Source organism: Falco rusticolus, chromosome 1, assembly GCF_015220075.1.
Source record: "Falco rusticolus isolate bFalRus1 chromosome 1, bFalRus1.pri, whole genome shotgun sequence".
NCBI classification, from domain to species: Eukaryota; Metazoa; Chordata; class Aves; order Falconiformes; family Falconidae; genus Falco; species Falco rusticolus.
The window spans coordinates 119,129,758-119,155,058 of record NC_051187.1 but is presented as its reverse complement, the minus strand read 5'-3'; positions in this window follow the sequence as shown (position 1 = coordinate 119,155,058).

Genomic DNA, 25,301 nt, shown 5'->3' with positions numbered 1-25,301 from the left:
CCTGGTTCCCTGTCCCTGCTCTGAGCACCGTAGGGAAACTAGCTCAGAAAAGACAGTCCTCTTGAACCAAGGTATATCAGCAGCTTCTTCTTAATCCCCTCTCATAAAGGGACTAGTGACAGAATTACGCCTTGAGGATGTTTCTGAGCACGGGAGTTCCTATGGTGGTGTGCGTTATGTAGCTCTTTGTTCAGGGCTGTCTGATACCTTCTCACCATGTCTCCTTACCCAGAGAATTTAGCCAGATCTGTTGTAGCTGTAACTTTTACGTAGCAAATCTCACAATGGAGAAGTCTAGTGTCTATGAGCTGCTTACCTGTCTCTCGATTACCACTCTCAGTAAAATGTTTTTCTCTAGTCTGTACGTAGGACGTTACAGTGATATAATATACTATGTACCTGTAACTTACAGTTGTGAACAAAACTGATTTTTGTGCACGTTGGGTTAAATATAGTGCCTCCGAATAATTATGAATTAAAAATAAAGGCAATTCAGTGTTATATTCTTTCAGTGTAACCTACTACTTCACTGAGTTAAGTAAATAGTGATAACGGGGATGTTTGCTTTGGTATATCGATTAAACCATGTGATGCTCATGTAGTGCAAGTAAGATTTTTACCGAGGTGAAATGTATTCTCGGAGCAGAATTGACTGTTATAAGTAAAGAATGCCCCAGCCTAGGAGGAAACGTGGCTGGTTGTAAGGATGCTTATTTGCAAGTGGGAAGACCTGTGCTCCCACCCTTGCTTACTGCCCCCTGAGATTTAAATAATATGTGTTCACTGTAAAATACATAAGGTTTATTTCAGACCTGTGCATGCTTGTCCTTGTGTAATACAGGCCTAATGGTAGTTGTCTTTTGTTAAGTATATTTTGTAGTTTAGATTTTAGTGTCTTTAAAAAATATGGCTTGTAATAGTAATTACTGGGCTCGGTTGTGCATCCTATCTTTCAACAGAATAATATTTTTGTTGCCCTTTATCAATATAAGGTGATTAGGCCAAGAAGATGGCTGTTCTTGCGTTTTCTGGCTTGGAGCTACCCAATGTCAGCAAGTCAGGCTGCTGGCTATAGAAACACCTTTTGCTATTTTCTCACTTAACTACAAGTGAAAATAAATGGCAGTAATGGGATTATTTTTTTTCCTGGCATTTGCTCTGCCATATGGACTACCACATTTTTGAATGGCTATCTGTAGTTGTCTCAGGTGTTTAATACTGCAAAATACAGATGTGTTAATATGAAGGCAAATTCAAGGTGAAAACACATGTGCACTTTAAATGTTCTGGACCTGTTGAATTCAAGGAAGGTAAAACAAAGGTTTGCTCCATGTGAGGAGACTTTTTTTTTTTTTAAAAAAAAAAAAAGTGGCTGAGAACTGGAGTGAAATAATCTGTTAAACATGAGGGACTAAAATTATCATACTGATTAAAAAGGGAAAAGGAAAAGAAGCACTGATCTCTTGAGATTTCAACCAGCCTGGGCTAACTTTGAAGTACATCTAGAAAATAGGTCTTAGTCTTCTTTGACTTTGAACTGCACCAAAAATGTTACAAGAACAGCTTGGGATCAAAGAGTTCAGGAGCAAACTTCACATTTCAGGAGATTAATGGCAGGATTTAAGTTTCTGACTGTGTTCCATTTCTGGTAGTAATTAGTATCTTGATTATTCTTTTGCTTATTATACGATAGTATGGCTTCACAGATGTGAGTGGTGTCATGTTAAAAAAAAATGGATGCAAAAAGGCTTGAGTGGGAATTTTTTTCTCATCTGAGCTTCTGAGGTTTTGGAACAGATCGGTTCATAGAAGCTTGGTGGTGGTGTAGTAGACATCTAAAATACTTAGAGTTGTACAAATAAACACCTTCTTGTCAGTTTGCTGTTTATGTACCCTTTGTTTAGCTTCTTCTCTTACACTTTGCATTCAGTAACCATTTGATCATTTTGTACTGTAATTATGTTCATCTATGCTAATTAGGTATTCAAAGGTACTACATATAAAAAATCATTGGTGAAAGTCATAACTTAATGGCATACTTTATAGTATGAGAGTATTTAGACTGAGACTACATGTCACCATCTGTAAATAGTGTCATATTGTAGAATATAGATTTGGCCCATCCTGTGTTGACCTCTGTTACTCTGATCTCACTTTTAAATTAAAGCTTGAATTGGATTGGAAAACCTTTTTGCTGGAGTTCATCAGTGTATGCTACCGTAGCAGTTCACTTCTTGGTTCATAATGGAATGTATTCTTTCAGCAGGAGCACCAAGAGCTAGATAACTAAGGAATAACATGCAGGTGAATGACTTAGATATTCCACATTCTTCAGGTGGGAATGAGGTTAAATATTTTTTGTGTTTTAGTGCATTAGCAAACAAAGGGAATAAGATTCTATGAGACTATTTCATTTAAATCTGGCAAATGGATATGTATCAGTATTGGCTGGAGTTATCTGAAGTGGTTTACACTAGGCATAGTACCATGACAATATATAGGTTAGAAAATGTGTCTTTGCAATGTCAGGCAATTTTGTTTAACTACATTCTATGTCTGTTTGCTGAGCTGACTGTATTGCACGAGGAACTGGTGGCCTGGAAGTACTAAAAGCAGATTGTAAGAAATTGCCTGCACCCAGGAATACAATCTTCTTGTCTAATAAGAGCAGTAATAAAGTAGATTATAGAGTTATTTTCAAAAATGAAAAGCTGGAATGAAAAAAAAATGAGTGTAAAAGATAAAGCAAGTCTTATAATGGATTTACATAAGTCGGATGGCACAAGATTTATGTGACTGAGTAAGTGCGATAAACCAGAACAGATCACAACTGGATTTCCTGCTCCCTTTACCTGGGTTTTCCATGAAGACCTGTAGTATATTTCACATATATTCCAACATCATGTTTTCAAGTGCAAGGAGTGACTGTGATTTGTACTGAAGAAGTGGGGTTTTTTGGTGTTTTTTTTCTTCTCTCTCTTTTTTTCACTCACAAGAGTCAACTGTTAAACTTTGGAGGAAAGCCATCTACCCCTTGGCTAATTTAGTTTTTAAGAATAACTTTGTAATTAATGAAGTTTACAGTTGTTCATGTTTACAATGTTCGTAGTGCGTGTGTTAAGAAAACCTGATGCATTTTATTTGCATGAAGACTAGAAAATTAGTGACTGGAATCCTGTAATTCACCTGAAAAAGCTGTGTGCAAGTGAATCAGGTCTCGGGTGGCAGACAGACAAGTGTATGTCAGTGCATGAGATCCTCTTGTGGGAAAGTGTGCATGCTTTCTGGACTGTGAAGTGGGGATTGACTTCCTAAATTAGGCATATGGTACAAATAATATTGAAAAAGGTGCCAGGTTTGGTTAAAGGAATTGCTTTCCTTTGTGTAGTGGGTTTTTTGTTTGGTGGTTTTTGTTGTTTATTTTTTTTAATCTTGATTTGCGTTTTTTGGTTGGTGGTTTGGATTCTTTTTCTTGTTCTTCCCCAGTCTCATGCAGCGTAGGGATGGAATGCAAAGGTCCCTCTGGTTCAGATCTCAAATGTGACCCAGAGAAAAAAGAAGAAAAATTGTTGAAGGACTTCACATGGCAAGCCGAGGAGGGCTTTTTCTCAATAAAAGGACCCATTAATCACTATTTATCAACTTGGTGAGATCCTGCTTCAGCAACTTTTTGACGGCTTTTTGTGGGGTATTGTCTAATCCTGTGACTGAGCTTATTTGGATTCTACAGATGCTCAGCTCCTTGTCTGAGTTTGCCCTTACAGGAAGTAAAGAGCAGAGTTGTCACTGTCATTTACTGACTGTGCCGCTTTGAAAACAATTCCAGTCACTGTTTCCTTAAGCAATTTGATACTTGCTTTGTTCAAGTGTGTGTGTGTTAAAGTCAAATGTTGTCCTGGCTACATCAGAGGTGCTGAGTAACTGCATTAAACCTGGTGTGCTTTGGCAATAGAGGGGAAAATAAAAGTCAATAAATATTTTCTACAACACTGATAAACTCCAAGGGCACAATGTGAGGTAGTTATGAGCCATGGGGGATAATTTGAACAAGTATATCTTTCTCTTCAAATTACCTATTGCTGCTTTAATACTAGATAAGTGTGTTTTAAATCAGTTCTCTTTGAATGGTTCACACTGTTTGGGTTGGCGTGGGGGGCTCTCTAGTCGACAGATTCACCAGCATGTGTTTTCCTCTGTTATCTCCAAATCCTACATAGGGAACTTAAAATCACTTTCCATTTTGCTAGATTTGACATAACTATTGACTGTCCAAACACTGTCTGCTTTTAGGAAGCTAGGCTTTGTTTGAGCATCTGGACCATCCAATCTCCTGCTTACCCCGGATTACTCTTTACCTTGTTGGTTGACATAGGTAAGCCTTTAAGGCTACAGAGCATGGGTTTGGTAGAGATAAGCGGTTAGGTGCTTTCATGTTTACTTCAACTATGCAATGATGGGGTGAGACTCCGCGGGGAAAATAAATAAATGTATGTCCCGGATGTTAGGTGTGGTGTCTAAGTGTCTGGCACTTGATAGCTGCTTTGCTTGCCCCTGCAAGTTTTTTGTGCTCTTCGGAGAGCATGGAAAGGACCTCTCCAGGACTGGAGAGGCCTGAGCTTGTCCCGTGCTGGCCGGGAGCTGTGTAACCACTCGCTCGGCACAAAGCCAGAGCATCAGTCCTGCTGAAAATTGTGGCGTGAAGCTTGGGCTCGGTGATGGCCAAGCCATGTTCAGGTCGCTTAGAAGTGACCTGATAACCAGGACTGTCTTTAATTTGGAGAATAATTTAGTGTGCACTAGAAGTCCCTGGACAGTACAATAGAAGGATGAAAGTGCCGTTGCAGGGATGCTGAAGTCAGCCTAAATGATATTGTTATGATCTGCTCCTGCTGCTTATGGTGCTTGCCTTTTCCTCTGTCCTTCTGTGTGTACAGCGACCTGTCTAGTGCTCCGTTAGCAGGTTCATCACACGGGCACATATAAACAACATTAGAATCTCTGCTGTGAATGAGTTAAATTGATCCTGAAGCTAAACATTTAATTCAGCTGCTTACAGCTGTGTGAATATTTTACTGGATGTTCTGAAGTACTCTGAATACTGAAAGTAGCCAAAGCTTTCCACAGCATTTTTGAGAATGTCATTTATTTTTCCCGGTTTTGATCAATGGGTAAGATCCAACCTCTAACTTGAAGGCTAAATTTTGCAAAATTCCCTTTGACTTCAGTGGAACAGAGTCTTTATCCATCCTATGAGCCTTTGATTTGCTAGTCTTTGATATTTTTTTTTATTTTTTTTTTAAATATTTTTTCTAAATATTGGAGCTATGTGAATTGATCTTTGAGGGTCTGTGCTTGATTTCCATCTTTGATGTCAGTGGAGAGCTTACTTCCCAAAGACTATATATAACATGTCTAACAAAGTGAGAAAAGAAATTTAATGTATTTGAGGCTTAGTTTATTGGTGGTGTTTGCCATCAATCTTAATAATATTTTAACTCCACAATTTTTGCACAAATTTAATAATATGAATACTTTCAGTGTTTTGGAAGAGTTGCAAAACCAATTACAGAAATGTCAGAATTTCCATAGGAAGGTAACCTTCCTCTTAGCGGTAGCAGGTGAACAAACCAAACTGATAGTGATTAAAGTGTCAGGATATAATTGCACTTTCTTCCAAATAAACCATCAACTCCCAATAAATAATTAAAACAAGCCATGTTCCTCAGGATGCAACACTTCAGTGTCTGTGATTAAAAAGTGCTAGGAGGCATTATTAGATTTTTTTTTTTATGATAAATTTTCTCTTATTGTCGGACTGTCAGATTTTATTACCTTGCAGTTCTTTGGGGTATATTTTCTTTTCCCCAGGTTTACTGGGAAAGTACAACTTGTGTCACAGACTGCAATGAGATATATGCTCCATCATGATTTTACAAGTGACCTTTGAATGATCTCTATTCTAGAAAGAAACATGTGAATCTAGACTTATGATAATTAAATTTTTCAAAGCAATGTCCCAAGAGCCATAATATGTCTACTTGAAGCGTTGACGTATAAAAGAGGTTTTTTCTTCTGTTCTATTCATATTGTCTCTGGCTAATTGCTTACTGTTTGGTGGCTTAATAAAACATTCAGTCTTAATAAACAACACAAAACCCAGAAGGACCTAGGGAGCACCATATAGCCATGGAAATGGACTGTGTCGGGCTCGTTGGTGGTGATGAAACACCAACTAGATCAAAGATATTTTGACTTCTGGAATCCAGGGGCATTTTGTGGGACTGTCAGGTTGTGCTGTTCTTAAACTTCAAGCTGCTTTATTAGACACAATAAACAATTTATCTCTGTGGTGTTCTTCTGTTCATTTTCAGGATAGAAGCACGGCTTTTAAAAATGTGATTGTGTTTTTTCCTAAACCTTTTTTCACTTAAACTTCCTTTTTTTCTGTGATAACATTTCTGTTTTTGTCTGGTCTGGTCTGGTTGCACAGTCTTCTCTCTAAATGATAGAAACTGTTGAAGACATACTTATCTTTTCTCTAGAAATTGAAGTTTAAACATGAATCTTACATTTTCATTTTGCCTGGTTATGGCTCTTCAGCTGATTAAACCCCCTGAGCAGGTACAAATTAAATGAAAAATGAGTAAAATGTTCTGTAAAACAAAATATTAGCAAAAAGTTCTCATTGGTTCATTTCTATCAAATATATTTTTAATGTTGCACATGTTTTGGCCAGTGAATAGGGGCATTTTTTTAAAATCTGGTTGTCAGAAACTTACTGCCAGTGCTCTGCTACATTAAGAGGTGTCATGGTTTAACCCCAGCCAGCAACTAAGCATCATACTGCTGCTTGCTTGCTCTTCCCCCCTTCCTACTCCTCCCCAGAAGGATGGGGAGGAGAATCAGAAAAAGGTAAAACCTGTGGGTTCAGATAAGAACAGTTTAATAATTGACAATAATAACAACAACAACAGTAATAATAATCGTAATGAAGAGGTAGAGGGGGAGAGAGGAATAAAACCGAAGGAAAAACAAAAACCTGACAAGTGATGCACAGGACAGTTGCTCACCACCCGCTGGCTGATGTCCAGCCAGAACCCCAGGAGTGATCAGCAGCCCCTAGCCAACTTCCCCCAGTCTATATACCGAGCACGGTACTCTCTGGTATGGAATATCCCTTTGGCTAGTTCGGGTCGGCTGTCCTGGCTCTGCTCCCTCCCGGCTTCTTGTGCCCCTCCTCGCTGGCACAGCATGGGAAACGGGCAAGCCCTGGCCTTAGGGTAAGCACTGCTTAGCAACAACTAAACCATCGGTGTGTTATCAACATTATACTCCTACTAAATCCAAGGCACGGCACTGTACCAGCTACTAGGAAGAAAAATAACTCTATCTGAAACCGGGACAAGGTCTAAATAATTTAAAAGCAACATCAAAAAAGATGTTAGGCTGTACAGTACTGCCCCATCTCTGACAGCTCTGGACATTTGAATGAATGGAGTTTTAGACACCTGGAGAATTTAAGACACAATTTGAGAAATGTAGGCATGTTTGCAATTGGTCAGCGGTTGAGGATGACTGCTCAGTATCATAGCTTTGGATATAAGGTACATGATTTGGTGGATTCTGTAAGTACTCCCTGGAGGAGAATGAGTTGCAGGTTCGTAGCAAGCATTAGAATTAGAATGAAAGTGTTCCCAATGCATTTTAAGCCTAGGTCAAGTGCGTGTGTGTGTGAAATTCTTAAAAGTCCAAGTCAAATCTTTTTACTGTTGTGAATAATCACACCTGTTTCTTTGGGCAGGATTTGGTTAGCTTGCTGGACGTAGTTCTCTACATAATACAAATGGGAGCTGCTTTGAGAAACTAATACTTGGGTATCCAGATTTATAAAGGTGTGTAAGGAGGAAAGAACCAAAACTTCTTCCAGCTTCTTGCTATCTTTGTGAAGGTGCAAACATGTAATTGATCGATTCTTAAGCCTGGGGCATGGTGGTCCTGGAAATGACACACATGAAGCAAGAAATTTAAAACTAGAAATGGGGCCAATGTATTAATAAACCCCTCTGTAGGTGAAGGCTGTGACCTTCCATTTTCAAGCCCAAACTTGAGTATGTGTGCATGCTCACGCTAGTGCTTTGTCTTTGAATGCTTGCCTCTTCTCATGCTGGTGGGATAAACTGGGTGTTCTCCTTCTAGTTTTGTTTAGTTTTAGGAAAGCAAAGTGGATGCAAGCAAGCTATGCACACCATATGATACCAGTGATGCTTCTGCTTTTAAATCCCATTTTGAATGTAATAGCATAGTAATAACTGTTGTTCTGAGCAACGCAGATTGGTTGCTTTTGAGTGTAAAGTTTTGCTGAACTTTGATAGTTTACTAAAAAAGAAAACTCTTCATGCCAACAGCTGATGAACAACTATTCAGTAGCTAATGTCATCCTGATAAGTCATGCTAAAGTTGTGTCTTGCTCTCTGGGCATTGATCTCACAGGTAAAAAATAAGATAATTTGTTAATTTGCTGGACTTCATATTTCCATTTTTTTCATCTGTCCATAGTTCTATACTTTCATATAAAGCCTGATCCATGGCTTGTACATTCCAGCAGTTTTTTGAAGCTTGCACAAAATGTCCTCTTCAGATCTACAGAGATGTTTCAGCAGGATAAGTGTCTGTGATTCACTTATACAGAACTGTTTTCCAGAGCTTCATTATTGCTGAAACAAATTACAGGGAGAGACAGAACTCAACCATTCAGCAACATTAACCTGTTTTCCCATATGCTGGTCTCACCTTGATCAAATCCCCACTCTGTGTAACAGGCTGTAAAAATGGAAGTGCCTTACAGCATGCCCTCCAGGTCTGCTAATGAAGTCTAATTCCCACCAGGGAACAGATGACAGCATGCTTCAGAACTGAAATATTCTTCAGAAGATTTAATTTATCCCATATTTGGACTTTAGGGAACAAGGCAAGAAGGAGCTGAAAGAACCTCTTAAATAATACAAGCATGTTGCTGATGTTTTTAATTCACTTTTACTAAAAGCAAACAAACCTGAAGATCACTTGTCTGGGATGCTATGGCAGTTGCCGCATAAGAGCACGTACGTTGCAGACCCTTGCCCAAATGCATATCCTTCTCATCATCCCTCCTCTACCAATGCATCCTGTTTGCAGCTTTTCTCATTTTAATTCTGCCCACCCTTCATTTTTTTTTTTTTTTCTCCTGCTGGAACTCACTTTTATCTGCCTTTCCCTCTTTCCCCATCTTCCACAGCCTCTTGTTTTCGTTTCTTCAGATCAGCAGTCCTTGTGGCACCTTTTACAACTGTCATTCTCTAATAACGATTAGGAAATTAATCAGCACTATTATGGTCTCTTTTTTTTTTTTTTTTCTTTTATAAAAAAACAACTCCTTTCTGGATTTTAAAGATACAGGTACACATCAAGGTTTTTGACTCTAGGCTAAATCAAGTGTCTTTACTTGGAAGTAGCCCATGTCATTTAATTGAGGGATGGGAGGATCCAAGTGTCTGCATAGTGGCATTGGGTAAAATGCATTGCTACACCCTCTTTTGTTTTTCTCCCAGACTGTTTAGAGTTAGCAAGTGTTATTATAGAGGATCATTGGGCTGATCATGACATACAAGAGCAGCTGTGGATACATGAAATAGCGATTTACATTTTGTGCAGTTATGGTTGGAAGGTATGAACTGCAACAAAAATAATAGACACTTGAAATATTTGATTTTTCTGGGATTTCCTGTCGATTGGACAAGTCTTCTTGATGGCGTGTCTGATAGAAAGTTGTGAGTGAAGTGGAAGAGAGGTCTGAACCCTTTCTCCGCCTCCTGCCCCCAAGTGGGTAAAACAGTTGCCTGCTGGAAGGTTTCTGTTTGAGCTGAGAATAAGAGCTGGAGCTGTTTTAGTGAACTCGTTTGTCCTTGTAGCGGGCTTGTGCAGGGACAGACGATCTCGCACTGTAGCGAGGCAGCTGATGGGATACCTGTGGTTCCACGTCCTTGGGTATCGGCAGGCTGCAGCCCCCTGCCAGGGCAGAAACTTGAATAAGAGGTTCAAGTATTAACCACAGAAATATTTTTTGACTTTCATAATTTCAACCAGCAAAAGAGATTAGCTATCAAACATGAAGCAAAAGGTTGGTGCTGTCTGGTTTTTTTACTGGCAGGCCTATAGATGTGTGATATACTAGCAATTACCTGGGGTGCCTCATTTCCTCTCTTATAAAGTAACGTGCCAATATTTATGTGACTGGGTTAAATTTCTGGAGAGTGTCTTGGTTTTGGCAGTGTTTCCAGGAGCAGAACATGAGTGCTTCGTTGGGTGCAAGTGTGTGGTAATGCAAAAACTCTGCCCTGAATTATAAGCTGCCTAAATGTGAGGTGTAGAGTGCAGCCTTAAACCCTGTGTCCTCTGTGAGCCTGGGGGTTTGAATTAGGTTTTTCTCTGGATTAGAGTTTGAGCCTGGTTTTTAATTATTTTTTTTAGAATGGAAAAAAAAGAAAAAAAGACTATAACTACTTATACTTCTAGTGCCCTTTGACAAAGAAGCTAGCAGTTAGGCTACTTGGAAAGTTTATACTTTTGGTCACGATGTTTCAACTGTTTTCTGCATCCAGGTTTAGCCCCGAGTATGTGTCTATATAGCAACAAATGCAGGAATCACAGAAACAATAAGCAAGCAGAATGGACCTAGGCATTTGCCTCTGTAGTTGGGGGAAAAAAATCCAAAGCCGCAAAAACCCAAACCAAAACCGAACACACACACATGCACCCACCCCCAAGTTTTAAAAATAAATAAATAAATAAGTCTGGCCATCTAACTTGCTCTTGTTTTCACAGGTTAAGCAATATAGGCATAGGACATGAATTTTTGGTTTCTGTTCATTTTTGAATATGGCAAACACCAGAAAGTGTTTTATCTTTTTATTTTGTGTACCTGCTTTTCACATTGGCATTCTTTTTTTCTTCTAACTGTATATCATCTTTATGTAATCTCACACACATACAAAGGCTTCTCCATATAGAGCTTTCAGCTACGCTCCAGCATTCAGAAGATTGAGACTGTTTCTAAAGATGTGGGTGTGTTGGGTGTGTAGGAACTTTGAAGGCTTGCACAGCATGAAAGGAGTTGCAATGCCCATTACCAATGCTGATTATTTTTTTTTCTGATCCAAAGAGGCTATTGTGCCGTCTGTGAATCCAATATATGTATTTATATTTTTAAATGTTTATCCCTTTCTAAACATCCGTGACCATATAAAAGGTCTTCTGAATAGCTTGCTTTCAAACATTGCAGCCTGTGTCAATGTACCTTACATCTGAAGGACACTTTCTAAATGAATATGTGCTGTAGCATTACAAGTATGAACTGGGCAGATGCCCGCAACCTGTTTATCTGGCTGTACGTATCTAAGAAGCTTCACACTGAAAGGCTGAAGTATAACTGGAGTACTTTCTATGTAAATGTGGAAGAATCTTGTGAGTTACTAACCACTACCGCAATATTACTTCTTAATAAGAATTAAAACCCCCCCACCCAAAATACCAACAAACTAAAACCAAAAATATTGCTCAAGGTAATTTATTGATCCTTGAAAAGAAGCTGCCAGGTCTTGAAGTCACATGGAATTACTTTGTTTTATGTATACATTTCTCTTCACCCAGGTCATCTTTGGAACTTATTTCTCAGTTCCATTCCACGTATTTTTATTATTGTAGCAGAACACACAACCTGTAATTTTTATCTATGCTTCCCCCCTCCAGCATTTATTACACCTACTGACATGTAATTTTACTGGCTTAATCGTTGTGATTAAATTCACTATTTCAGTAGGCTCCCACGGAAATCACCTTAATCTTGACATCTTAAATGCAGCTTCTGTGGTCAGGTTCTTGCTGCTAATCAAGCTTTTGCATGACTTTTGGTGGTGGCAAGTGGCTGCAGCTGTCCAGGGACAGAGAACTGGCCAGGGGAGCAGGTAGGGTGCTGGGGATGTGCACAATGGAGGTCAGGATGCTCTTGTGGCTGGGTATAATTTAAAGCAAACCTCACAATTCTGCTTTGGCCTTAAACTGTGTTTGTACTGCATTTCCCAGCCCAGAGAAGCGGCAGTTATGGGGTCCTTGCATGGCTCTACAGCTCTTTCATACATGCACTGGTCTGCGCTGAACTCCAAGCTGATGTGGATTCAGAGGTTTTGGTGTCTGAGTTAACTATATTAAGTGAAGCACTTCAGCTGTGGCAGTCACACCTTTGTACCACAGGCATATCTGCTGCATAAACCCAGCCTCCTGGGAGGCAAAGATAGTTTAAAATTATTCATACCTTCTATTCTGCCTCAGCAGTTCTGCCCGAGAACCTGTATCTCAAGAAAGCGCTTTCTTCCTGATCGCATCCTTCTCATTTTGTAACCATTTGTCACTCCTTCTCCACCCTAAGTTACAGTCATGTGAGTGGGTTCATATACATGTGCGTTTCCTCCAGGAAAAAAAGAAAAAGTTCCAGAAACTGTGCAGGGGTCTTTACCAAGACAGGGCGCCCAAGCTAAGTCTGCTGAGAAGGGTTGTGGCTTCTGCAGCAATCTGTAGGGATGTGGCTTCTGCACCACGTCTGTCTGGCTCGGGCTGCGGGCGCTGCAGCCACCTGTGCAGGCACACAGCTCTGTGCAGAAGTACGAGCCGAGGTTTCCTGTGCACCCGTCAGGCAACGGAGCTTTAGGCACTCGAAGGGCAAAAAACTTAGCCAAGGGATGTCACAGCTTGTCCTTCAGCTTATTGTTTGCAGAAAAAAAAGGTCCGAGGGATGGATTTACACTGGAAGAAACCACAAGAAACTCTGGTGATGCCAAATGGCTTGTGGAAAACTGGCATGACATCTTTTTCGCTGGCTGTGGAAGTAAAAAACATGTTCTGATAATCCTGAAATTATACTCACATACCTTCTTCTGTAATGTTTCCTGGACAGAAAGCTTATGAAGTGTTGAAGCTAACAATATTATCGTTGCCAGTTACTCTGGCTGCCACCTCCAGCTTAGATTGTCTGAATAGACCTAGCCAATTAGCAATACTTCCCATCCTGGTACTGGATGTAAGTGATTTCCAACAGAGAACAACTCGGAGAGGCTCCTGCAGGATCAACCAATTACCAACATCCCATCGGCAAATCTGGTAGCACTGCTTCAAGAGCTCTGCTAAGCTGGAAGCTGTTCTCACCTGCTATTGCATGTCTTTGTTTTGCAGGTTTTTTTCACATTTCGAAGATGCTGGTAGCTGCAACTAGGAAAATAATGCTGTGATTGTGATTTAAGATACTGTTTCAGCAGTGCACTCTCCTGTTAGATTGATCATAGCACACTGGTAGGTCAAGAAAGCAGGGGCTCTATCTATAAAAAACACGTGTGTTGTATACTCATTAAGTGTACATTATACATATACACGCACGCATCTTTTTCTTTCCATCACGTCTGCCCTGTTAAATATAGACTGATAATAAATGTGCATTATAGATACAGTCTTGTAATGCTTGCACAAGTAGTGTTTGTTTACTCCGAGAACCCTGCCCAAGCGGCTACACTTTCTTGTTTGTTGTTTGCTTGCTATTCTGAAATGATGTTTGCTTTCATTCAAAGTAACTGACTTTAAATTATTTGTTGGTTACTCTGCATCTGTTCTTCATGGCAAGTCTTTACCAGTGAAAAGGGTCTTAGTATGAGAAAGGATCGTGCCTGTAATAATGATTTGCTTGCGTGAAAATGTTTCATAAGATCTTATTAAAAGAGCGTTACAGTTCAAGAGGGCTTGGAACCTAGTAAGGTGATTTCTAGTGTTAAGGGCCACAGCATATTTAGGTTTAGAAGCAAAGAAAAATAGTCTGAAATACACAGCGATTAAAAAGTAAATGATCGGTGAAAACTTACAGCCATTGTTGCTAACGAGTTGAAAGTTTATTTCATGGTATCGTGATAAACTTTTTTCCCTATTAATATATGAAATATTTTTTCTGAATTATGCTCAGATACATTTTTTGCTGTTTTTTCTTTTTCTTCCATCCTTAGTAGGTTGTCCAAATACAGTTTTACTATAAATAAGGTTAAAACCTTAAAAATTGGTTCATTGTTTCAGTTCATTTGGTTTTACCTTGTCAAGCTTGGAGAACTCCTTTCAATGTGTTAGCTTCTGTCCAGCGTAATATTTACTTAAAATGCATTGAAGCTAGAGATGCATGTGCTGCTTAATTTAATCACTGTGGTCAGTGTTTTAATAGAGAATAAAAGGAATATTTGTATCTTCAGAGGCTACAGTTGCTTTTAACTATTCCATATGATTAAAATATCCATGCCAATATTGCTCAATTTTAGTAATATGCTCAGTGGTCTGGAAAGAATATCTTTTTATTTATTTATTTACATCGTGATCGTATGTATATAGAATATTTACTGAACCTAAAACAGCTTTTGGTACTTTGAAAATTATTGTTAATTAACTTCTCTTTTTAAATTCCTGCAAGCTAAACTGTAGTTGATGAGTTATCATGCTAAAAACAATAAATCCTGAAGCTTTTTCATAAACATAGTCATTCAACCTAAATGAGATGCTCCATCAATGGAGACAAATCAATTCTTTAATGCCATATTTCTATAGCATTAATTTGTGTTTAGAAACACCTCAGTATTCATATATATGCATCTGTAATTCTGAGAAGTTGAGCATCAGAAATGGGATGGGAAGCCCTGATATGAATCTTGAAGGAAATGAAAGTGTCCGCTGATCTAGTCCTGCAATTGTGGAACAAGGTCTGGTATAGTGCCGATATTTTTCATCTCTTAATATTCTGCAAAATAACTGAAGTACTTGTTGTTTGTGGTTTGGTTTTTTTTTCCCCTTTTCCTCACTTCTTAAATCTTTGTTATTTATATTGAACATTTTGCTTGAGCTGGGAAGAGAACTTCTCGGTTCGATGTCACTTACTGGAGTTATTTGCAGGAATTGTAATAATAGCATTGAACATATTTCCCCAAAAGGATAAGAAAGTACTTACCTGTTGTAGAGTTTAATTGAATGCTTAATTTATTCTTCAGAAAGCAGTCTGTTCTCTCCAGAGAACTACTGGTTGAAGTTTTAAAAAGTACTTCTTGTTCTCTGATCTCGGAGAACAAATAGCTGCACCATGGTGGTTCAGATGGGAACAGATGTTCCCATCCTTTCAAAGTCTGAACCATGCTCCTTTTTGTTCCCAGGAGGAAGAAGAAATAAAGGAGATCCTGACCGCTTCATAGTATTGACCGTTTGGGGATCTCATTCCGAGTGGAGAAGGTTCTGCATTTAGGAAATGAGGACTGAAAGATGTAGTTAGTAGCTTTGACAGCATCTCCTTTGCACACAAAAATGCAGAGAGAAGATGAAAGCCAGGTCTGGGGAACATGTTTTTGTGGAAAGTTGAGACTGTATTGCCTGCGGAGTGACAGTGATCTGCCTGTTCAAATTCATTGAACAGGATGGCATGTGGGAAGAATTTTGGGTTTTCTCAGAAGTCTGTGAATTGCTTTCTACCCCATCCTCTAACTTTGGAGCAACGGAGCATTCCCCCTTTCTGCTGCTATTTATACTTACGTTTTAAAGAGGGCAAACAGAATTGCAATAGTGGCTGGTTGTATTTTTTATAATTTTAGAAGTGACAGGAATTGTTATTTTTCTTCAGCTGTTTTTATTGAGCTAGTGTACAACTGTGCAGCTCAAAATCCAAAAAGGACCTGTACCTGAGGTTGATAGCTTCTAAGGAAAATGATTCTACTTGCATGGGCAGAACTGATAACAGTTTGACATAACTTGGAATATTTGAGTGCCAGGTAAAGATACTTCTCTCCTCCCTCAGAGGGTCAGAGAAGTGTACTAAAAGGTGGTTTGATGATGACTCTGTTAGCAGTACATTGCCGCTGGAGAAAGTATTGCGTGCCTGAGAACATAGTGAATCATGACAAGACTGATTTTAGGTGTTTTCGGTAAAATGTAAAACCTCACACACTATTTCTTTGGTGGTCCTTAAGCTTATTTAATTCTTTGCAAACTTGCTTGTGTGAGATGTAAAAAGCTTATCACTGTGATAGTCTTTTTTGTGGTGTTTTTTGATTTTTTTTTTTTTTTTATTTTATTTTTTCTGGTAGGCTGTTGTGGAGGTCTTTTCAATTGGGGATATTGTGTCATTCATCAGTTGGCCAAGCTCCTAAATTCTGCCTGTTCCCTCGGAACTTCTTTTACTGGAGCTGTTTGTCTGGGCTGTATTTTACAGCATGTTTGCTACAATATTTAGCAATGTGAAAACTAACTGGAGTTTGAGGCAGGGTGATTAGGCTGCAGAAGACTAATTGCATGTTTCTGATGAAGGCTTGGTCTCTGTCCTAGGACTGCTAGAAGTGTAAGTGAAAGAGTGAGCGGCAAGGTAGAAGAAAACGGAACAGCAGAGCTCTACTTCAATGTGCCAGATACCGATGGAAAATGTGTAATAACCCCTTAAATGAAGCTATAAGGATTACCCCAACCTTTGCGTACTATTACCAGCTAGGTAGTGGCTTCTAGACGATAGATATTATCAAATATAATTAGGTATATTTTACGTAAAAGAAATCAATTCTACCTGAGAGGCTTGCAGTTTTGCTCGCTAATCTATCTCAAAGTGCAGGCATAAAACAATATTGTTTGGAGGTTGTTTTGCTAGAGCAGTATCAGCAATGTTCCAGCTGCTCACGCCATCCATGAGCTCGTGGACCAACCAGATGTGCTAAACCTTCTGGGGAGCCTCTATGATCAGAAAGCACAGTCCATTGTGGTCCAGTACTCTGCTGGGGATCTTGTGTGTGTATACAGTCAGTTCTAGCTGCTGCTGGCTGCTGGCCGCTCCCTGCAGCATGGAACATCTGCCCAGAAGTGCAGAATGTCAAAACCAGCACAGGGATATGAGCTGCAGGCGTGCCATCAAATAATTGTAAGCCCAAAACAGTGACTGTTGTACCTGCTTAGGCAAAAAGTTCCCCTGTAGTTCTTTTACCTACTTTCAGTGTTACTTTTCAGGTGATAATGCATAGAAACTGTTTTAAATTGCAAATAATGTAATGTGAGAGTTGTTATAAATTTTTTATTAAGATTGCTGTGGAATAATAATTAGAAGTTTAAAAATCATAGTTTAACAGCTCCCAAGACTTCTGCTGGGTGGTAGTCACAACTGCATAAAGTGGATTTTTACATGCCAGTGAAATCTATTGATGGTATTTTAGAGTCTCCTTACAAAGGTGTGAATAGTAGGTAAGATCTGAGACCGAGGTCCCTGCTGTAGTCCAGTAATCCTGTGAAGCTCCTATTCCTCCCCTGCTGTTGCTCCATGTCCGTGATGGGCATTCCTTCCCCAGTTTCACGGAAGTTGATGTTTGAGGTGGCCACAGATGAGTCTGGAGTGCCTTTGGGATCCAGCTGCAGGAGCAGAGTGTTTCTGTCCATGGTTTTGCAGGGTAAGCGTGCGGGGGTCTTGCAGGGAAGCTTCCTACTATGTTCAGCTTACTAAAAAAGGATTTAACCACCTTTAATGTTTGACAGCAGTATGGAGGAAACCTCTGGCATTATAAATGGTTACTAATATCTTTTTAAGTGACATATCCCATCATTTTAATCTGTTTTGCATGTTGCTGTATGAAATAATTTTGAAATTAAATCTAGAAGATCAATCATATATGCCAAATGATTATTTAAATCAGATGTTCTTAATGTCTTTAATTTTTTATATTTTGATAATAAAATCAAACAGCTTTGCATGAAAAATGAATTGAAGGCTCCACTAAGAATTCTTGTTTCTGTGGGGACTGGAAATTACTGTGAAGCTCTCTGAATATTTTAAACAACATCCTTTCAGAGACAAAGTTCAGAAATTAAAAAATCAAATTCACCTGTCTTCTCTAAGTATTGCCTTAAAGTTTCTTTTATTATTTGCAAACACAGAATTCAGTTAGAGTAATCATAATTTTTTTTGAAAGCTGTAATGGCTAGGATAACTTGTATCTTGCTAAATATGTAAATGATGGAAAACTCGGTGACAGAAGTTTCTGTAACCCAGGGGACTATGCTGTACAGCAAAGATACAAGGGCTTAGAAAATTGATCTCTTTGATTTGTCAAGGAAAGGTATACCATATGTTAAGGCATTTGAAAAGTCTGATCTTGTCTTTTATTTATAGGGTGTGCAGAGTTGAGGTTGTGGAATTGTTTGAGATGAACCCGTCTAAATTCTCTTCTGTTTATAAAATGCTTCTGTACCACTTGTTTTAAAAATAGATCTTATCTTTATTATTAGGAGTTGTTCAACATAGACTTTTCGAAACATTCTAGAGGAACTGGGTGCAAAACTCCCATTTAATGGAGTGGGATTTGAGCATCTGAGTAATTCAGTATCTTTGCAAATTTCCAATCTTTGTGTATGCTTTTGAGAATAATGTGTTAGCATCTGCTTAGTTAACCAGTGTGAACAAAAAACACTCTTTATCTGGGTAATGCATGATACATTTATAATAATAACTAATAAGAGAAGAATGTCTTATTTTTAATTTTGAAAGAGAAGATCTTGCCTAAGGCATTGTATGAAGTGCCAGGCCTTTTCTGGAGTTAAATAGGTCAAAGGAAATGCATGTGTTTTTAAGAATTTGATAAGTTAATCTGATTTCTTTCTGATTTTTCTCCAAGAAAAGTCCTCTACAGGCTGAGGATTTTGAATGATTCAGAATTTTAAGCTGATCCATTTGGCCATGTTTGACTTAACTATCAACTGTGGTACCAGTAAGTAAAATATGTTCTCCAGTTTCTCTACCTGTTCCCCCTTGAACTTTACGACGACTTTTTTTTTTTTTTTTTTTTTTTTTCCCCCTTGAAATGTTGAGGAAGCTGAAAATGACCTAGAGCTGTGTAATTCTTCTGGGATCTAGGGTTTGGAATTACAATTTTTCTATTTAAAAATCATCACATCTATACAGTGTGTGTGTGTGTGTATTTATTCCCTGGGTCTTGCTTATGTCCTGTGGTGGTGTGTATGGATATTTCCAGCCTATAAATAGTTAAGCATTTGTAGCTATTTTCTAACCATGTTGAGTTTGTTCATCTGCTGTTGCTATTGCCACCTGCATGACACATTATCTGTCAGACTTTGTAGCCCTTTGCCACCTGCACTTAGCCACTGCTGTCCTCTGCTTGTGGCTTGCCAAATGCCTTGTCATGCTGCTGCATCAGGGTGAAAGAACATGTGCGGCAGCTGTGTCTTACCCAATATCTGTAAGTGGAGATAAAGCATCCTTATAGATCGTATTTGATAGTAAAAGTTGCAGCTTCTCTAATCCAAGCTGTAAAAGTCTCAATTTTCAATGTGTGCATGTTTTGAATTAATTTTTTTGCTTGCATGCAGTGTATTCCTATATAGAACAGCTTGTGATTCTGGTTTTATATGTAGTATATATCCACGCAGGACCTATAGCTGGGAGAAAATTTGTTATGTATGAATGAAAGATTAAGTGATAAATTATTACAGAAAGAAGTGAATTTGTGTTACACTTAACTGGCTTTTTTTCTCCAGTGCTTCCTTAGTCAAATTTCTAATATTTACAAATCAAAACGCGTGTTATAGCTCCTGCTGTATACTTCAGTATTGTGTATATGATGGTTTCATCGGGAATTACAAGAATGAGTTAAAGATTGTGTGTTCTCTCAATCTCTTTCATTCACTTTCTGGGTTTTTTTTGTTTTTTTTTTTTCCTTCTCATGGAGTGATAGAAGGGTAAGTTTGCTTGAAGAAGGTGTTTAAGAAACCTCTAGAACACCATCCAAAAAAGCTTCTGTGCATTCCCTAGGCACTGCTCTCTGCACTCTGAAGCAGGGCACTGCAGATTCAGTACATTCATCTAAAATGCAAATGATTTCCTAGAAAATCTAGTTTGGTAAGCAACTTCCCTAATTTTTACATGTTATGTATGGCTTTTAAAAGAAACATCAATGATCTAAATGTCTTTATCTTAAATTTACTTAAGATTTTGTATGGTTCTTGAATACTGACATTACTTTACGAAGTATATAATTGGTGTGGAAGATGGATAGCTAAGGTGTGCGATACTGGCTCTGATAATCAGTGTAGAGTGAGATGACACCCCTTACTGTTTTTGTCAGGCTGCAGTGTTAACTTTTTAATATGTTGCAGTTAAAAAAAACCCTTTTGCTGTAGTTAGGTCAATACTTTCATTTGGTCTGTCTCAAGGAGGAGAATTAAAAGCAGTTATACTTCATCCGCAAGCCAGCTGCTCAAGCCTACTTGCAGTGCAGGAGTGTTCAAGAAAGGAGTTGAAGTTCAGTTTCTCTGATTTGATCAACAATGATTTAAAGCCAGACTTTCAGTGTCCCAAATACTGTAACTGTTTTCTCACTTGTTGGGGGTCTGAAGAGAATGGCTATGTTGCTTAACCCATAGGTTTCTTTAGGATTCTCCTTTGTTTTTGTCAAAAGAACCATGTAATAGGTTAAAGTAGTCATTGGGAAGCTTTTTGTCAACTGAATTGCATTTTTCTGCTGGTGTTTGGTGGGACAACAGAATATGAACAGAAAAAAAGGCACTGGGGGACTTAGGAATCATAAATGTTTTATTATACTTTTGGGGGGGGTTGGTGTTTTGTGGTTTTGTGGGTTTTTTTGTTCATGTCTGTAAGTGATAGTGGCTGGTGACTGCAGATGTGTGCTCTGGTAGTGAGGTGCCTGCTGGCTGTCACACAGCTCTGGGCTGAGGCCACAGTCTCTGCTGCTGGGTTCCGTGGAGCCCAGCTCTCGGCTTCCTCTTCCACCCTTGGTGTTTCTCCTTGCCGAGTATTGGAAAAGGGTTCTCAGGGAAGAGCTTTAAGGTGACATGAAGTGTTTCTGCTTTCAGGACTGGAGGCATACTCATTTGAGATGTTATCAGAGAAACATCTTCATTAAAGAAGTAATTTAGTAAAGAAGTGGCTATGAATGCATGCAAGAATAATGAAATATAAAACATTTTTCCGGTGGAGCTCAACATTTAGGAGGCAGACCAGAAAGAGAAGTGTGGCATCATACGCTGTTAAAGGCAATGTCTTAGACTTACACCCTCAATTTGGACTAATGAAGATAAACACTGTCAATGAATTAAACTGTCTGATGATCGCTTTTACAGAAAAGTACCAAGCAGTTTAAATGTGATCTAAAAATCATATCAAATGGAGGCAAGTGTGCTGAAATAAAAAAATACAGCTGAGCAAAGAAATCAGTCATGCTCAGCATTTGCAGGCACACACAGTAAAAAAACATTTCCAGCGAATTTACTATCCTACTGTGCAGGAAATGTGTGAGACTGAGGGGCAGGCTGTTATACAATGGTATAGCTTTGTTAAAGGTCTATATACACAATTCCTGTGCTGACCATCACTGTTAATATAAAAGTCTATTCAGATAATTAGCTATTAGTCTGTTGGCTATTTTGCGGTTGAGGTGGAGGCCATCTCTGAAAGCTCTATACATACCCTCAGCTTACTAATTAGCACGGATACTAGTGATAGATCTCATTTTTCTTCACTTGTTGTTAACCTCAGAAACATCTTGTTTCCTTGGGAATTTCCAGCTGCTTTTCCCCCCTCATATGCTCTCCATTGTTACACGTCTAGTTATTTCCAGTTCCTGCATTTAGCATCCTAGCTATTTTAATAATGCTCTTTTGTGTGTGCCATAAAATACCAATGTTGTTGTCCCAATATAGCAGTCAATAACATGTTGCCCTGTTGAGTCAGATACACGTTTTTCTTCCCTTAACCGTCTTTTTATGTTTTTTTCCATTTGCTATTTAATCCTTGCCTGCATTGTTATCCTTCACCACAGAACAGTGGAATTTCTTCTTCTGATTTCATTAATGTGCCGTCTCCTTCAGGCTTCTCCTTTATATTCCTTTGGTTGCCAGAATATCTATTTTCTGTGGTTTCTGTTCCAGGGCTTAACACTTAAACCAGTCAATGAATGGGTTGGTCAGAAGTTAGTGTGTGTTGCAGATAAAGATAAAATATGATCAGCCAACCATATGGCAAATCTCAGCACAGGTCTGAACACATGCATTCTCCCACTGTGAAGACTGTTAGTTAGTTGAATAACAAAGATGTTTGCATTAAGTCATTCCAAATTACAGGATGGAAATACTGAAATGACTGAAGAAAGTTATTAGAAAGTAAGCTGGCACATGAACCTTACTAACATCTTTCTATTGCCTTCCTAGATTTCAATATTCAGTAAGTGTCCAATTTCTTAAGCAGGAATAAAAATTGGAAACAATAGCCAAAGTAAGTTATTTTCCAATAAATAGGAATGTCTTCTCTCATTAAAGAACAGTAATTGGCTGCGGTATGTTAACGGTGTGGCCCAGAGCAATTTTATAATAACCTTCTAAGTGCCTGCAAAAAAACCAACCCTGACACCCCCCCAGAAACAAACCAAATAAAACCCCAACCACACTTTATTACTTTCAACAAATGCAGTTACTGCATTTCTTAATTCATTTTAGTTGAGCTGTCAATAAATTTTAGTTCATTAGATGCAGAATTTAATTAGCTAGGATCATGATTTACGTGATTTCTGACTTGCTTGCTATTTACTATTTCTAGTAAATGTTGCCCTTGGCAAAATAAACATACTTAATTTATAGCTAGTGGTGAACAATTATTTTTCATTTTGGTGGCACTAAATGTTACCAAAATGCTGTCTGTGTTGGGGTTACAAATACCCTTTTCTATTGCCACAGCCTGCAAATGTGTTACAGTAGTAGGGAGTCTGGGATCCTGAAATACCAAGGAGACACTGTAAAGCCGAAGTGATTTATCTGAAGGGGCTGAAGGTGTCGTTTTGCCAAACATGACATTTGTGTTGAGCTCAGAGCTGGGAAGGAGGAACCCATTTTCTTTCCCAGGTTCTCCAAGACTGCAATTCATGGGAGTTCATGAGGTGCCTTGGCTGATGGCTGGTTATGTTGCTCTCATGTTTAAAGGGCTGTAGTATTTTCTTTGAGACAAAATGGACAGAACTCTTTATATTTGCAAGAACTTTGCTGGAGGAGAGTAAGGAACTGAGAGAAAAGGGATAAAGGCGGTTACTGAGTTTCAAAAAGGATGGCAAGTTTTGCCCTTAGTTTTTCAAGCATTATTGCTCATCCACCGCTCTACCCCACTCTCTTCATCCCGCAGTATCTCCAATCAGGATCTGTTTCTAGTTCCTTTCTACTTTTCAGCCTGTGCTGGATGCAAGGTGGCTCTGCCTGTGCTTTTCCCCACCGTGGCAATACTGTCGTGGGTGATGCCGGCAGCACACATGCAGGGTAGTTGGCTGCCACCGACAGCAGCGTGGGCTGCCGACCGTGCTTCTGCACCTGAGCCGGCAGCTTGAGCACTGACTTGTGCTCTGCAGAGGTTTCATGGACCACCCAGCCCTGACACAGGTTTGTGCCAGGTCTGGTGTTTCCATGTTGTTCTCCCTTGCAGGAGCTCGGTGTATCTATACTCGCTCAGCTCGCACTGATCTTTCGGTGAGATGTGCACAAAGTGGACTGGTGCGAAGCCTGGCGATGTCGAAGGGGAGCCAAATGTAGCTGCAGAAGTTTGACATTATGTACGTCTTCACAGGTTTGACATCTGCCTGTGCTTTGCCAAACTGTCATGTGTATCAGTACAGCAGTCCCTGGGAGAACGGGATGGTTTTGATCCCAGGTGGTGTTCAGGGAAGAACATCTGTCAGTTAAGACAGCAGCGAAAGTACTTTATAGGTCTCTCTAATTAAAGGTGAACGGTCTGAACTTTCCTTCTAGCTTTTAATAAGAAAAGATCTTATTCTGAATGGCTTCAGGTCTATTAGCAGAGCAAATAAAATTCTGTGCTAAATTTAATGCAGGGTTAAAGCTTTTACAGCAAATTGAAAATCAGAGATTTTAATTTGTCATTATGAAGATAGTTTTTTCATAAGTTTGGTAAAGCCCGTGATGTTTTATTCCTGAAGAGACCCAGTCACTGAGCTTTTCCAAATTACCATCTGTGAAGTATGTTGAAGTACTGATAAACTTAGGTTCAAGGAGTGCAGCTAGTCAAATCCGGGCAAGAATTGGAGAGGCAGCCTTCTGCTGGGATGTGTGAAGGATCTTCCCCATTTGTGCTTAGCCGCTTAGAGTCCAGAGCTGTGTATGTTAAGCGTCTGGTACTCGGGATAGGCAGTGAATTACTACTGCTAACATGAATATGTCCTTGTTAATGCATGTAATGTATAAGCATATCACGCCTACTAGTATGGAGGAGTTAATGTTAATAGGTTTCTGAAAACACAGTACATGCAAAATGAGAGATGGAATAAGAAGTCTTTATGCTGACCCTAAGGCCAACTCTTTTACGTGTTTTTGCTTTTTTTTCTACTGTTGTCCCTGAGCACCTATTACACTAAACCCTAGTTTGGTCCTAAACCCGTGCAGATCTAGGGTAGCTGGGCAGGCTTGTCACCGCTCATGGTGATTTGGTCTTGGTGCTCTGAGACAGAGGAAAAGAGGATGGAATGCTGGACAATGGGACAATCCAAATGCCTTTTCTCTCTCTCTCTCTCTCTTTTTTTTTTTTTTTTTTTTTTTAAATGCTAAACCTCTGAAAAGTCCATCTTTGTTTTGTTACTCAAGAAACTTCCATGGAGCTCAAAAATGTCCGCTGCAGGAGGGAGTGGTGGGTGCTGAGAAGACAGACAGAATAGTCCCTGCTGCTGGACAGGGTTTTGAGGGGTCCGTTTTTGTCAAAGCTCTCAAGTTTGTAGCAGGTGAAGTTTGAGAGGAATGAACAGGAGGTTAAAAATTGGAGGCAAAAATAAAATATTTATCTGTAAGATAAATATGAATAAAGATCTGTAAATATAATAGCTTTACAAAATAAGTCAATATTACTACAAAGAAAGGAAAAGACTTTGAAAAGGCTGTAGAAAACTGGAAAAAATACATATTTGAGGATTTTTTTCGGGAGGAGGAATGTGTGCTAAATATTAAGGCAAGACTCGTGCCTTTCTGAAATAACAAATAATTGCAAGTCTCATAGAGGGGGGCATAGAGTTCTTGATCTTTACCACTCTTCTTATTCTCAATTCAGGTAATATGGTAATACAATTTTAACACTGCACCATTTTGAGTGGAAAGAAGAGTCTTTAAAAGCAAAAAACAAACAAAACCAAGCTAGAGAGCTTTCTGATCTTACACTA